Below are 15,503 nucleotides of genomic sequence, written 5' to 3' on the forward strand. Positions count from 1 at the left end.
TCTTAGAGAGCCCAGTTACTTCTGCTCTTGTCCTTAGCCCTGCTCATTGTTTTGGAACCAGAACAAGTTCAGGTGTGATTATCAATAGAGGACAAAGTACTCCCATAACATTTGGTCTCTGCTACATAGAGATACAGAAAGAGAACTTGAACATAAAAGGAGGTGGCTTCAAATTCTTTTTTTTTTTTTTTTCACTTACTAGTTGTTTCACCATGGGAAAAATATTTAAATTTTCTGGTCTCAGTTTGTCATTTGCAAAATAGTGATTGTGTTTTCCAACTTACTTGTTTTTTGGAATTATTAAATAGGAATATATATCTAAATACCTAGATTCATGCTGTGCTTTGTAGAAATTCAACAAAAGTTAATTCTCTTCCTTGTTTTTCCACCTTTTACCTTTAGCATTCTTCTCAAACAACACATGAGTCAAACAACAAATTCATCCTGGTAGATTTCAAATATTTAAATTTATGTTTTGTAGATTTCTTTGTATGTCCACATACACTGTCCTAATTGATCTTCTTACCAACATAATGAGGTTAGCTGAGGAGCTAGAGAACGTATCTGTCAAAATGAACCCTAGGCACACATGCAGATGCACACACACATACATACCTGTGTGTACAGTTTTAGACATATTAGTATATGCTGGCTGAATATTACCCAATTTTGGTGGGTAGAGGAGCTAGGGTCTCCAAAATTCAAGTTACTTACCAACTTGAATGTTGAATGTAACTGTATGTTACCTCTCTTTGACACCCTTTCCTCTCTCATTTGCCTGGCTTAACTAACTCCTATTTACCCTTCAAGACTCGGTCATGTGTCTGTATCCTCTCCTTTCCTGTCACCTCCATCCTTTCCAGTCTGGGTAGGTGTCCCTCTTCTGTGCTCCATTGCTTCCTACATATCTCTTTCATAGCCCTGATCACACTGTTGTAATTATCTGTGTATTTGTCCTCTACTACACTATATACTGCTTAAGGACAAAGAACATTACGTATTCATGATCTTATTGCACAGTGTTTTTTTGCAATATGTTAAAAGTTGTCTCTTGAATGAAAGAACAAAAGTTAATAGTGACTGTGAAATTGAGAGGATTTTTCAGGAGCATATGTGAGAAAATCTAGGAATTACTTAAATTAGATAGAATCAGGATCCATTGATTTTTGTTCATGAGGCAAGGGGGATAAAGACAAAGACAACTATTTTATTATTGATAATGGGGATAATATCAATTCTTACCATACCCCTAGGCTGGTTTGTTTGGTTTTTTGTTTGTTTATTTACTTACTTGCTTGTTTACTTACTGATTGATTGATTGTAGCCCTATGCTGGTATAATCATTATATACAGAGTATATCAGGCTGCAATAGATATTGTGAGTCTTGGAGAAGAATAGAAGTCACAAAAGGACAGAGTGGAAGTTATGTTTGACCGGGGGAAGAGTCAAACTCATGCTTTTGCTTTATGATGGTGTTTGACAAGAGTGAATTATAGTGACAGTAAGATTGACTTATTCTTCTGAATCCAGTATCAGGGAGGTATCTTTCCTCCTTTTCCCCAAGAAACTCTGCTTCAGAAAGGATAAGAAGGGAGGAGCTCTTTTGTAAGGATATAGGTGACTTTGATAACCTAATTTGAATCTAAGTGGGAAGAAGGAAGAAAGGCAGAGGAAGCTTAAGTTCAAATCCAAAGACTCTTTTTTTTTTTTTTCTTTTTCTTCTCTTGATTCTTCAAAGACTGTTCTACAGAGAGCTGTGCACTCTGTGGACCTAAATGATCTGGAGTCCCTACTCTTGTGGCAGGGTTATGTTGGTGAGAATCATAGCACACTACATTCATATCCCTCCAGGAGGCTGCCCTCAGCATCCACCCTAGGGGCAGCTTTGAATTCACCCACACTTTATAATAAATAGAACATTTGCCCACAGATTTCACTTTGCTCTAGTGTCTTAATGATCATCCCCCAGTGCCTCTGACAGACTTAAACATAATAGAAACCAATTTTGACTCTAATTCAGTGTTCTCTGTAGGAGAGGATGACTGAAGTTTAATTACAATTCTTTTATACCAAATGTGTGTGCATACTCCAGCATTTGATGTGATTCCTCCAAAATTTCCATCTCAAAATCAGCCCATCAGTAGAAAAGTCACATGCAGCCCAGTTAATTATAACGGAATGTGATGGTTTGGGGCTGTATTCCAAACAGAACACCGTGGCATCTACAAAAACAAGCTTCTAAAAAACTAATAAGCCTGTTTTTGTTTTATTTTGTTTTTTTTCCCTCCTTATGTAAATATACTGAAAAGAGACTAATAAAAAATGTCCATTATACAGTCTTTTTTTCATCTATGCAGTCCATTTCATTGCCCCTAATCTTCTCTCTCTCCTTTGTATAGCTGAGACCCAAAAGTTGTAAATGTATTCTAGAACAGGGTGAATTTAAGGCATGTCCACTGTTACTTTTGAAGAATAAATTGCTCCAATATAACTTACTTTTGGAAGAGCACATATGATGGACTATATATTGAAGGCAATAACCAAGTTTTATGTTTATTTTGTGTCCCCTAAATCACAGACCTGAATGAGAGATGCTGAACAGTAAATTATGTATTTTGTAAGTTAAATTGATATTTTTGGATTACTATGTATGCTTCATATACATGCATGTGGCATGAGATTGATTGGGGCTATATTCCCCAAACAACACAGCACAGAGAAATTAATAGAAAAGGCAGAGGAGGTACTGATCTGAAAATATTGATCTCAAAATATTGCAATCAAATTTTTGCAATATTTAGAGCTGCTGTAGCTGTTCCTTAACAGCACAAAATAGGATGAATCAGTAGTATGTTAGCTGTCTTTCAGGTTGGTGGCAGTCAGTTAGAACATGTATAGTATTCTTTACCTGGTCTGTAGCTGTAACTGTGACGTACAGGCAAAGCAAAAATTAAAAAAAAAAAAAAACTTATGAAAACAAATAATGCAATGATATTAGGACATACACTTTTGTATTTTTTTTCTTATATAAGGTTATTTGCTGGCTATTGTTGGCCTCTAGTTCAGTCTGTGTTATTTAAAATCTAATATATGAATTATTTGGATTGAATTTATGTTCGGGGCCACGTTGTTATATGTATTGATGTACAGCCTTGAATGTGAATAATTATTGTAAACTATATTTTACAACTTTTTTTCTGGCTTTATTATGTAAATTTTCTATTTGGTCAATGATTTAATCATATCATAATTTAATGAATCTGTTTATTCTTTTTTTCAAATATTTGTACACAGGAGGTACCATCAGAAATGTCCCTGGGCAATTTCCAGAGGGGTTACAAGTATGGAAACATCTCTGATGGGAAACTTATGAAATGAACAAAACTCTATTTGCTGGAACTGGTCTGGTACAGGGAGAATACAAACATATGAAAATACTGTGATGAGCCCTTTGTAGCTGAAAGTCAGATCCCAAGAGGTGTGCTTGAATGACAATAAATAATCAATAAACTGCCTTTCAGGAAGGCAGATCTGGTTAACCAAGAAGCTTTTATTTTGCTGAATGATAGTATGAGAATTTTTCACCAAAACTGAATTCTTCAGAGAAATAGAGGAGAGGCTAAGTACTAAGAAGGTACTCTTTCTTCTCCATCCTGTTCTCTCACTGTGCTGTCTTATTTCTAAGTGAATGTCAAATGAACATTTAAAGAATCCCAGTTTGATAGGGTACCATAATATGCTCCTGACTGGGAGGATCCCATGGGTCAGTGTGCCTAGCCTAGTAAGAGTTTAGCCTGACTAAGAACTTTGGTTCTAGGTGCAGAGGTGGACACAGAAGCAGATTGTTTTTTCTTTAAATGAGTGTGCTCCTAAAGAGATCCATACTCAGAAGTGCAGATAAACCCAGGTAAACATTAATGCCCTCTTCTTTTCACTATAGATCAAAAGAAAGGGCAAAGGCCTTAGATCAAAAATAGCATCTAAAGACATCACTGCAAGTATAACTCAGTAAAAGAAGTCCTGTGGGGGTAGGACATGAGGATGAGAATGAGAACAACAAATAAAGTCTAATTACACAGGAGCGAGTATTACTGATTTGAATGACTCAAATGTTGGTGAGGTCGGTTCATGGCAGTGTAGATGAGCAGGTCAAATTATATTTTGTAAATAGGCTCATGCCCTGTACTGGTAGAGTAAAGCCCAAAATTTGCAGTAAGGTTGAATTTTTTTCAAGATTTTACTTTGTGAATTTTTATGCCTTTATTAACTTCATAAAGTGAAATTATGATAAAAATCTCAACTGCAATAAAGGTACTGCAGTGTATTTGTATAGTCCTTTACATTTTATAGAGAATATATATATTATATACTGTAGATATACAAATTCATTTATTACATGGAATTTTAAATGGTATAAACATGTGATTTTTCAAAATGTAATACATTCTAGCAGAAGTATATATCTAATTTTGGCCCTAGTCTTACAAGGTACTGGAATTTTTTAAGTAAAAGGGCCACAGTTAAATTTAATCTTCCAATCACTGTAGAGGAAAATAATATACTCACATTAAATGGAATTAGTTGATTATACTAATGTTATGATGATAAATGTAGATAGAAATATGTAGATGCATTGTATTACACTTTAAATACTTTTTCAGATTGTTCAGACTTAGTTTACAATTTAAACTGTTGCAGTTAGAGTTAATGAAGTAATAAAAATTATATGTAAGTTGTTTCACCTTTTCCCCTACTTATAGGGAAGTAAAATTGCTTGAGCAATAACTTTTAGGAAGGATATCAAGGAACATCTTATGTAACTGGTATTTGGCTTTGCATTTTCCTTATTTGTCTCCTTTACCTCATTCCCATGTGAGATGAATGAAAGGATTTCCCTGAAAGAGCATGCACACATGAGAGCCTGGAGGACTTAACAAGGCTAAACTGGGTTCCCAAAGGCTTCACCTCTTGACCTGTCATTTCCATCATTAGATATTTATTCCTTTGAGCCTTGAAGATTTAACCTATAAGAGAAACTTATTGAAATGCAAATATTCCTAGGAGAAATAGCATCTTAAAATGTAGCCTGCTGATGTTTCCTTAGCAATTAGTTAACTATAAGCTGAGAGCATTCTAGCACTGAAGGGAAGAGGAGACAGTTTGTATTAGGAGACAAAAGTCTCTGCCAAAGTCGTTTTCTGATTCTTTCACTTTTCTCCACATGATTGCAATAGGAAGGAAAGTATAAAATTTCAGAAAAGAATGGCTGCATCTAAACAGGTTGCCAGGACCAAGGGTTCGCAGAAGTTTCTGTACCCCAAGCATGGCAAGGAAGCAGCAGAGACAGAGGACATCAATGCACTGGTCTGGCTTGGACTATGGGCATTTAACAGCAAACAGTATGGAGTGAAGTATGAAGGGTTCTGAGTTTAAGACCCTGGAACCCCAGCATGACCAAGATGGGGGGATAAATGTCTCAAATGACTGATACTATAACCCAGCTTGGGTGATACAATCAAATTTAGGTTGCTATAAAGAAATGAACAATTATAAGTTTTCTTTCAACCCAGACTTTTTATTGCAACTCAGTTACAAATGAATACTCACTACAATGGTCAAGGTCTTTTCTGGGAGGTTGATTATATTAAGCAAATGGTTGCCTTTGAACGTGATGTTCTTGTTGAACATGCTGTATCCTCTGCAGGTGAATGTAATTGAAAAGTTGACTTTGGGGCTAACTTTTCTTTGACTGTTAAAAGAAAAAAAAATTATGTAAAAAAAAAATAAAAAGAAATGTCTTCCCTTCGACTGCTAAAATTGCCCCCCTCAGAGAACTGTTACAAGTTCTGCCAAAAGTTCTCTTCAATCATCAACTATCCCTATACTGAATATTAAATATATGAACTTATGATTATCTTATTCTATATCCTGCTTAATTTCTTTTATCAAGATTTTTACCATCTCTCTCTCTCTCTTTTAAAAATTTCCCTCTCATATTCTCTGAAAAAGATTTTGTAGTTCTAAGGCTTGTGAACCCACAGTCAGGTTTAGGATGAACCCTGCTTTCTTGGAACATGATGTCCTTCTTCTCAGCCTATCTTAGCCCTTCTCCTGAACCTCTTCCTGTTAAGCTTTGGTGACTGATAATGTTGCATATGTTCAAAATATATTTAGCTCTGGGGACTAGGCCTAAGGGGGAGATACATTTTATAAAAAAAATGATGCTGATATTTTACTGCCTAGGATACAGTAGACCCTAATAAATATTTGCTGACTACATAATGGTAGCTATGTATGTATATATGAGATTGATGGATAGTTATTTTGTATTTCTGACTTTAATGATAATTGCTAACTGAAGGCTTGGCTTGTACAAGGCCTCATTCTATCAATAAGTATTTTACATGCTTTAACTTATTTAACCTTCAAAACAATCAGATGAAGTTGGTCTTATCATTTTCCCCATGTTCCTGAGGAAGCAGAGAGATTAAATAATTCAGGTCACAAGTGGCAGAGCTGGGATTTAATCTTGATGGTCTGGCCCCAGACCCCGTATACTTAACCATTCATGCAAACCATGAATGCACACACATATACTTAACCATGAATGCATGAATGTTTAGTGAAGAAACACTCGAAACATAAAATCTATACACTCTTTTAAGAAAGAAAGAATACTGTTATAATATGATATTGTCCAGTGCATTCTCCCATATCAGGCAACTGTTTCAAGATATATTCTATAGTGCGGCATTTGTTAAATAACCAGTCTCACTATAGACTATTAGGCGTATGTATTTGTATTGAGGGACATTTGAGGATCTGACCTCTGTAAGGAATCTTTAATCCTTTTGGAAAATCTTTTGTTAAGAGGCCTATATTTAGTGATCGATTTTGTAATTTGCATAAGACAGATTTGCAAAACAAATTGGTTTAATTTTCAGGTGTGAAAACTCTCTGGGAATTGGTAGCTTTTCCTTGAGGTAGCAAATATCTTGATCATAGAGACTAACATTTCAAATAACATCTCTGTTTTCACAATCAGGGAACTTTATTGTATAAAGTCAATAAGATGTAATTACATCAGAGGCTTTATTGAAAAAAAACAACAAAATTAATTTACGTTGCAGAGGGCTATGGAGAGTTTCACACTCATGTGTATTAACACACAGAACTATAAACAGAAATATGAAACAATTCTAAAAGTTGGATACCACTGAAACTTTACAGTATAATGATAAGCAATAGTTTCATCACATATTTTAAGAAAGCAACAAAGAAAGCATTTCACTTTTGACTTTATCACGTAGCTTTGCAGCTTATTTCTTGGTATTATATAGGTCCTTGTAGAAAGTATTCAAAAGCCTGCATTAGTTTCCTACTGCTGCTGTAGCAGATTACAACAGACTTAGTGGCGACAACACAAATTAATTGTCTCACAATTCTGGAGGTCAGAAGTCATTGGACTACAGTCAAGGTGTCCGCAGAGCTCATTCCTACTGGAGGTTCTGGATGGGAATCCATTCTTTGCTTCTTCCAGCTTCTAGAAGCTACGGGCATTCTTTGACTTATGGCCCCAAAACTCCAATCTCTGCTTCAATCACAGTACCTTCTTTCATTTTGAGCCTCTTGCCTCCCTCTAAAAGGACCCTTGTGATTATATTGGGCACATCAGGATAATCCAGAATAATCTTTTCATCTCAATGTCTTTAATTTCATCTGCAAAATTCATTCTGACATATAAAGTAACATATTCACAGGTTCAGGGGTTTAGAATGTTGACATCTTTGCCAGGCCTTTATTTAGCTTTGCACAAATCCTAACTTATTTTTTATATCTTATTTCACTCCATCCAAACCTTTCCAATCCTTCATTTTTACCTATTGATGGTGTTATTGTAAGCAATATTAAAAAGATTTTCTTGAGATGTAAATTAATTAATCAGTTAAATCAGTCCATCCATTTGTGCATAATTATTATGGACCAATAGGTTTAATAGGCTTCCTCCACTTTACTGTCTTGTCCTTGGTACTATTTTCTATAGCCAAGAATTGGATGAATAGACCCCTTTTTAAATTTTAAAGTAGTACAAAATATTTATCTTGAACTTTTTGGCATTCATCTCTCCTTTCTTAGAGACCTCATGTTTAATTTTAACAAGACTCCCTTCTTAAAAGATTTTAAATGCATGTAAGAAAGTAACATCTCTAAAAGCTGCCAAAGAGAGAAAGTATAACAGAGTTTCAAAGCTGGATGAAAAGTAAATTAACAAACAAAAAAGAACAATTCAACTAATATATCTCCAAAATGACCAAATGGTAGGAAGCCATGGGATGATTGCAGACTTGGGGAGACGGTCAAGGAAGGACAAATGGCCAAGGCATCGGGATCTGCTCATGTCAGGATTAGTGTGTCTCTAGGTTCACACTGTCTACATGTCCATTAATGAAACCTTAAGACCAATGCTTTTTTTTTTTTTTTTGCCATAAAATTACACTGGAAAAGAACTAGTAGTTTTGTTTATTCACTGTGGAACATCCTATGACAATGAGTAATGCTGTACAAAGGGATGCTGTGGTAAAGAATCGGAGTAGCATACCTGTTTTTTACCTTGTCAGAAAAGAAATTTTTACAAATATAAAGGGCTTGGCTGTTTTTACATAATCCTCAGGTATTGAAAGTGTTTTGATTTGTTTTGGGAGGTGGTGATGGTGCTGTGAATTCTAAGGGATCTTTCTGGGAAGAACAAAAAGATGTGCCTATAATTACCAAGAAAATGGGAGAAAAATGATGCTTGGTAAATTAGTGAGCCTTTGAGTCCTACTTTCTATACTTTGGCCTGAAAAATGAACAGTTGGGAGAGAGGTTGGGAAAGAGTAAGATTTTACTGATATTCATCAAATGTTGAGATGAGGTCAGGAATAATTGCATAATGCATACAATTATGTACTGTATACTTGATGTTCAAACACATAATAGACACCTTGAATGAAGACTTCAAGTTTTGATTAAATGAGTAACATTTTGGTGTTCCCCCATATGTTTTCTCATTATATTTTTTAAAATGTAATCAAAAACATTTATTGAGTGCTTGTCACGTGTCAGACACTTTGCCATGCCCTAAGTCGACGAAAACAAATACCTGACTTTCTGGGGCTTATAGTCCATTAGAGAAAAACAGACATATGAATAAATAATGAAAAGCAACCAAATAAAGAAAGAACATAAACTAATGCAATAATTCCAAAAATTGGCACCCATGGAGAGAGATAAGATTCTAGAGTGGGACAGAGAGACTTACTGAAGTCCTGAATAGTATAGATAATAACAAAGTACTGAACTATGGATTCTTACCAGTATCCCCAAAGTTGGGGAGAAGCAAATAAGTGCTCATATCTTTTGATTCTTCTTACTGGAGAATAATAAAAACAGCAGTTGGGAAGGAACAAGTATAAGTGAGAGACTTGGCTAGGTTGGATATTTCTCAAGAAAATAAAGTTCTAGAGCTGGACACCCAATTGGAGGAATAATCCAAAGAATGGGGTTCTCTCTGATAAGAGTAGATGGAGTGGACTGTAGTATAGTGAATGCTCTTAGAGAAGAAGCAGCCCAGGTATTCCAACGAAGAGTACAAATTTATATCAGCTGAGCTCTGTTCCGCCTCTTGTCAGGCTACACAATTGTGGATGGATGAGAAGTCCCTGGCCATGAAAGCTCCTTAGGTGATAGCAATTTGCAGCCAGGACTGACTGAGAACCACTGGTCAAAGGGAAAGAAAATATAACCCCCCCAAACCAAACACAGCCAAAGTGTCATCTCACAGATGAGAGAACTCAGGCAAATCCAGCATTCCTGAATCAAAAGAAAGAAACCAGGAAGGTGAAGCTTTGGACAGTATTACATATACCCATTAACATACAAAACTACTGCAGGACAGCTTACAAAATAAATAACCTGTGAGCATAAAAACGTTATGATCATGAAAGACAAAGACTGAGGATCTGTTAAAGATTAAAATAGAGTAAATGACATAACAACTAAATGTAGTGAATAATCCTGCATTGATTGTGGATCATAAAAAGAACAGTAGTGGGACAATTGGTGACATCTGAATGTAGTCTGGAGTTTAGATAATACTATTACATCCATGGTAATTTCCTGATTTATTTTTAAACATCTTTATTGGAGTATAATTGCTTTACAATGGTGTGTAGTTTCTGCTTTATAACAAAGTGAATCAGCTATACATATACATATATCCCCATATCTCCTCCCTCTTGAGTCTCCCTCCCACCCTACCTATCCCACCCCTCTAGGTGGTCACAAAGCACCGAGCTGATCTCCCTGTGCTATGCGGCTGCTTCCCACTAGCTATCTATTTCACATTTGGTAGTGTATATATGTCCATGTCACTCTCACTTTGTCCCAGCTTAGCCTTCCCCTCCCTGTGTCCTCAAGTCCATCCTCTACGTCTTTATTCTGGTCCTGCCCCCAGGTTCTTCAGAACCACTTTTTTTTTTTTTTTTTTTAGATTCCATATATATGTGTTAGCATATGCTATTTGTTTTCCTCTTTCTGACTTACTTCACTCTGTATGACAGACTCTAGGTCCATCCACCTTGCTACAAATAACTCAACTTTGTTTCTTTTTGTTGCTGAGTAATATTCCATTGTATATATGTGCCACATCTTCTTTATCCATTCATCTGTCGATGGACACTTAGGTTGCTTCCATGTCCTGGCTATTGTAAATAGAGCTTCAATGAACATTGTGGTACATGACTCTTTTTAAATCATGGTTTTCTCAGGGTATATGCCCAGTAGTGGGATTGCTGGTTCGTATGGTAGTTCTATTTTTAGTTTTTTAAGGAACTTCCATACTGCTCTCCATAGTGGCTATATCAATTTACATTCCCACCAACAGTGCAAGAGGGTACACTTTTCTCCACACCCTCTCCAGCATTTATTGTTTGTAGATTTTTTGATGATGGCCATTCTGACCAGTGTGAGGTGATACCTCATTGTAGTTTTGATTTGCATTTCTCTAATGATTAGTGATATTTAGCATCCTTTCATGTGTTTGTTGGCAGTCTGTATATCTTCTTTGGAGAAATGTCTATTTAGGTCTTCTGCCCATTTTTGGATTGGGTTGTTTGTTTTCTTGATATTGAGCTGCATAAGCTGCTTGTAAACTTTGGAGATTAATCCTTTGTCAGTTGCTTCATTTGCAAATATTTTCTGCCATCCTGAGGGTTGTCTTTTCATCTTGTTTATGGTTTCCTTTGCTGTGCAAAAGCTTTTAAGTTTCATTAGGTCCCATTTGTTTATTTTTGTTTTTATTTCCATTTCTCTAGTAGGTGGGTCAAAAAGGATCTTGCTGTGCTTTATGTTATAGAGTGTTCTGCCTATGTTTTCCTCTAAGAGTTTTATAGTGTCTGGCCTTACATTTCGGTCTTTAATCCATTTTGAGTTTATTTTTGTGTATGGTGTTAGGAGTGTTCTAATTTCCTTCTTTTACATGTAGCTGTCCAGTTCTCCCAGCACCACTTATTGAAGAGGCTGTCTTTTCTCCATTGTATATTCTTGCCTCCTTTATCAAAAATAAGGTGACCATTTGTATGTGGGTTTATCTCTGGGCTTTCTATCCTGTACCATTGATCTATATTTCTGTTTTTGTGCCAGTACCATACCGATGATTACTGTAGCTTTGTAGTATGGTGTTTAGTCTGGGAGCCTTATTCCTCCAGCTCCGTTTTTCTTTCTCAAGATTGCTTTGGCTATTCAGGGTCTTTTGTTTTTCCATACAAATTGTGAAATTTTTTGTACTAGTTCTTTGAAAAATGCCATTGGTAGTTTGACAGGGATTGCATTGAATCTGTAGATTGCTTTGGGTAGTATAGTCATTTTCACAATGTTGGTTCTTCCAATCCAAGAACATGGTATATCTCTCCATCTGTTGGTATCATCTTTAATTTCTTTCATCAGTGTCTTATCGTTTTCTGCATACAGGTCTTTTATCTCCTTAGGTAGGTTTATTCCTAGGTATTTTATTCTTTTTATTGCAATGGTAAATGGGAGTGTTTCCTTAATTTCTCTTTCAGATTTTTCATCATTAGTGTATAGGAATGCAAGAGATTTCTGTGCATTAATTTTGTATCCTGCTACGTTACCTAATTAATTGATTAACTCTAATAGTTTTCTGGTAGAATCTTTAGGATTCTCTACATAGAGTATCCTGTCATCTGCAAACAGTGATAGTTTTACTTCTTCTTTTCTGATTTGGATTCCTTTTATTTCTTTTTCTTCTCTGATTGCTGTGGATAAAACTTCCAAAACTATGTTGAATAATAGTGGTGAGAGTGGGCAACCTTGTCTTGTTCCTGATCTTAGTGGAAATGGTTTCACTTTTTCACCATTGAGAACGATGTTGGCTGTAGGTTAGTCATAAATGGCCTTTATTATGTTGAGGTAAGTTCCCTCTATGCTTACTTTCTGGAGGGTTTTTATTATAAATGGGTGATGAATTTCGTCGAAAGCTTTTCTGCATCTGTTGAGATGATCATATGGCTTTTCTCCTTCAATTTTTTAATATGGTTTACCACATTGATTGATTTGCATATATTGAAGAATCCTTGCATCCTGGGATAAACCCCACTTGATCATGGTGTATGATCCTTTTAATGTGCTGTTGGATTCTGTTTGCTAGTATTTTGTTGAGGATTTTTGCATCTATGTTCATCAGTGATAGTGGCTTGTAGTTTTCTTTCTTTGTGACATCTTTGTCTGGCTTTGGTATCAGGGTGTTGGTGGCCTTGTAGAATGAGTTTGGGAGTGTTCCTCCCTTTGCTATATTTTGGAAGAGTTTGAGAAGGATAGGTGTTAGCTCTTCTCTAAATGTTTGATAGAATTCGCCTGTGAAGCCATGTGGTCCTGGGCTTTTGTTTGTTGGAAGATTTTTAATCACAGTCTCAATTTCAGTGCTTGTGATTGGTCTGTTTATATTTTCTATTTCTTCCTGGTTCAGTCTCAGGAGGTTGTGCTTTTCTAAGAATTTGTCCATTTCTTCCAGGTTGTCCATTTGATTGGCATATAGTTGCTTGTAGTAATCTCTCATGATCCTCTGTATTCCTGCAGTGTCAGTTGTTACTTCTCCTTTTTCGTTTATAATTCTATTGATCTGAGTCAACTCCTTTTTTTTCTTGATGAGTCTGGCTAATGGTTTATCAATTTTGTTTATCTTCTCAAAGAACCAGCTTTTAGTTTTATTGATCTTTGCTATTGTTTCCTTCAATTCTTTTTCATTTATTTCTGATCTGATCTTTATAATTTCTTTCCTTCTACTAACTTTGAGGTTTTTTTGTTCTTCTTTCTCTAATTGCTTTAGGTGTAAGGTTAGGTTGTTTATTTCAGATTTTCTTGTTTCTTGTGGTAGGATTGTATTGCTATAATCTTCCCTCTTAGAACTGCTTTTGCTGCAGGCCATAGGTTTTGGGTCGTCGTGTTTCATTGTCATTTCTTTCTAGGTATTTTTGATTTCCTCTTTGATTTCCTTTTTGATTTCCTCTTCAGTGATCTCTTGGTTATTTAGTAGTGTATTGTTTAGCTTCCATGTGTTTGTATTTTTTACAGATTTTTTGCTGTAATTGATATCTAGTCTCATAGCGTTGTGGTTGGAAAAGATACTTGATATGATTTCAGTATTCTTAAATTTACCAAGGCTTGATTTGTGACCCAAGATATGATCTATCCTGGAAAATGTTCCATGAGCACTTGAGAAGAAAGTGTATTCTCTTGTTTTTGGATGGAATGTTCTATAAATATCAATTAAGTCCATCTTTTTAAATGTGTCATTTAAAGCTTGTGTTTCCTTATTTATTTTCATTTTGGATGATCTGTCCATTGGTGAAAGTGGGGTATTAAAGTCCTGTAGTATGACTGTGTCACTGTCGATTTCCCCTTTTATGGCTGTTAGCATTTGCCTTATGTATTGAGGTGCTCCTATGTCGGGTGCATAAATATTTACAATTGTTATATCTTGTTCTTGGACTGATCCCTTGATCATTATGTAGTGTCCTTCTTTGTCTCTTGTAATAGTCTTTATTTTGAAGTCAATTTTGTTTGCTATGAGATTTGCCACTCCAGTATTCTTTTGATTTCCATTTGCATGGAATGTCTTCTTGCATTCCCTCACTTTTAGTCTGTATGTGTCCCTAGGTCTGAAGTGGGTCTCTTGTTGACAGCATATGCACGGGTCTTTTTTTTGTATCCATTCAGCCAGTCTATGTCTTTTGGTTGGAGCATTTAATCCATTTACATTTAAGGTAGTTATCGATATGTATGTTCCTGTTACCATTTTCTTAACTCTTTTGGGTTTGTTATTGTGGGTCTTTTCCTTCTCTTGTGTTTCCTGCCCAGAGAAGTTCCTTTAGCATTTGTTGTAAAGCTGGTTTGGTTGTGCTGAATTCTCTTAGCTTTTGCTTATCTGTAAAGGTTTTAATTTCTCCGTCAAATCTGAATGAGATCCTTGCTGGGTAGAGTAATCTTGGTTTAGGTTTTTCCCTTTCATCACTTTAAATATGTCCTGTCACTCCCTTCTGGCTTGCAGAGTTTCTGCTGAAAGATCAGCTGTTAACCTTATTGGGGTTCCCTTGGATGTTATTGGTTGTTTTTCCCTTGCTGCTTTTACTATTTTTTCTTTGTGTTTAATTTTTGATAGTTTGATTAATATGTGTCTTGACATGTTTATCCTTGGATTTATCCTGTATGGGACCCTCTGTGCTTCCTGTATTTGATTGACTATTTCCTTTCCCATATTAGTGATGTTTTCAACTATAATCTCTTCAAATATTTTCTCAGTCCCTTTCTTTTTCTCTTCTTCTTCTGGGACCCCTATAATTTGAATGTTGTTGCGTTTAATGTCCCAGAGGTGTCTGAGACTGTCCTCAGTTCTTTTCATTCTTTCTTCTTTATTGTGCTCTGTGGTAGTTATTGCCACTATTTTATCTTCCAGGTCACTTATCCATTCTTCTGCCTCAGTTATTCTGCTATTGATTCCTTCTAGAGAATTTTTAATTTCATCTATTGTGTTATTCATCATTGTTTGTTTGCTATTTAGTGCTTCTTGGTCCTTGTTAAACATTTCTTGTATTTTCTCCATTCTATTTCCATGATTTTGGATCATCTTTACTATCATTACTCTGAATTCTTTTTCAGGTAGACTGCCTATTTCCTCTTCATTTGTTTGGTCTGGTGGTTTTTTACCTTGCTCCTTCATCTTCTGTGTGTTTCTCTGCCTTCTCATTTTGTTTTACTTACTGTGTTTGGGGTCTCCTTTTCACGGGCTGCAGGTTCATAGTTCCCGTTGTTTTTGGTGTGTGCCCCCAGTGGCTAAGGTTTGTTCAGTGGGTTTTGTAGGCTTCCTGGTGGCATGGACTGGTGCCTGTTTTCTGGTGGATGAGACTGGATCTTGTCTTTCTGGTGGGTGCACCATGTCCGGTGGTGT

The sequence above is a fragment of the Balaenoptera acutorostrata genome, chromosome 4 (assembly GCF_949987535.1).
Source record: "Balaenoptera acutorostrata chromosome 4, mBalAcu1.1, whole genome shotgun sequence".
NCBI lineage: Eukaryota > Metazoa > Chordata > Mammalia > Artiodactyla > Balaenopteridae > Balaenoptera > Balaenoptera acutorostrata.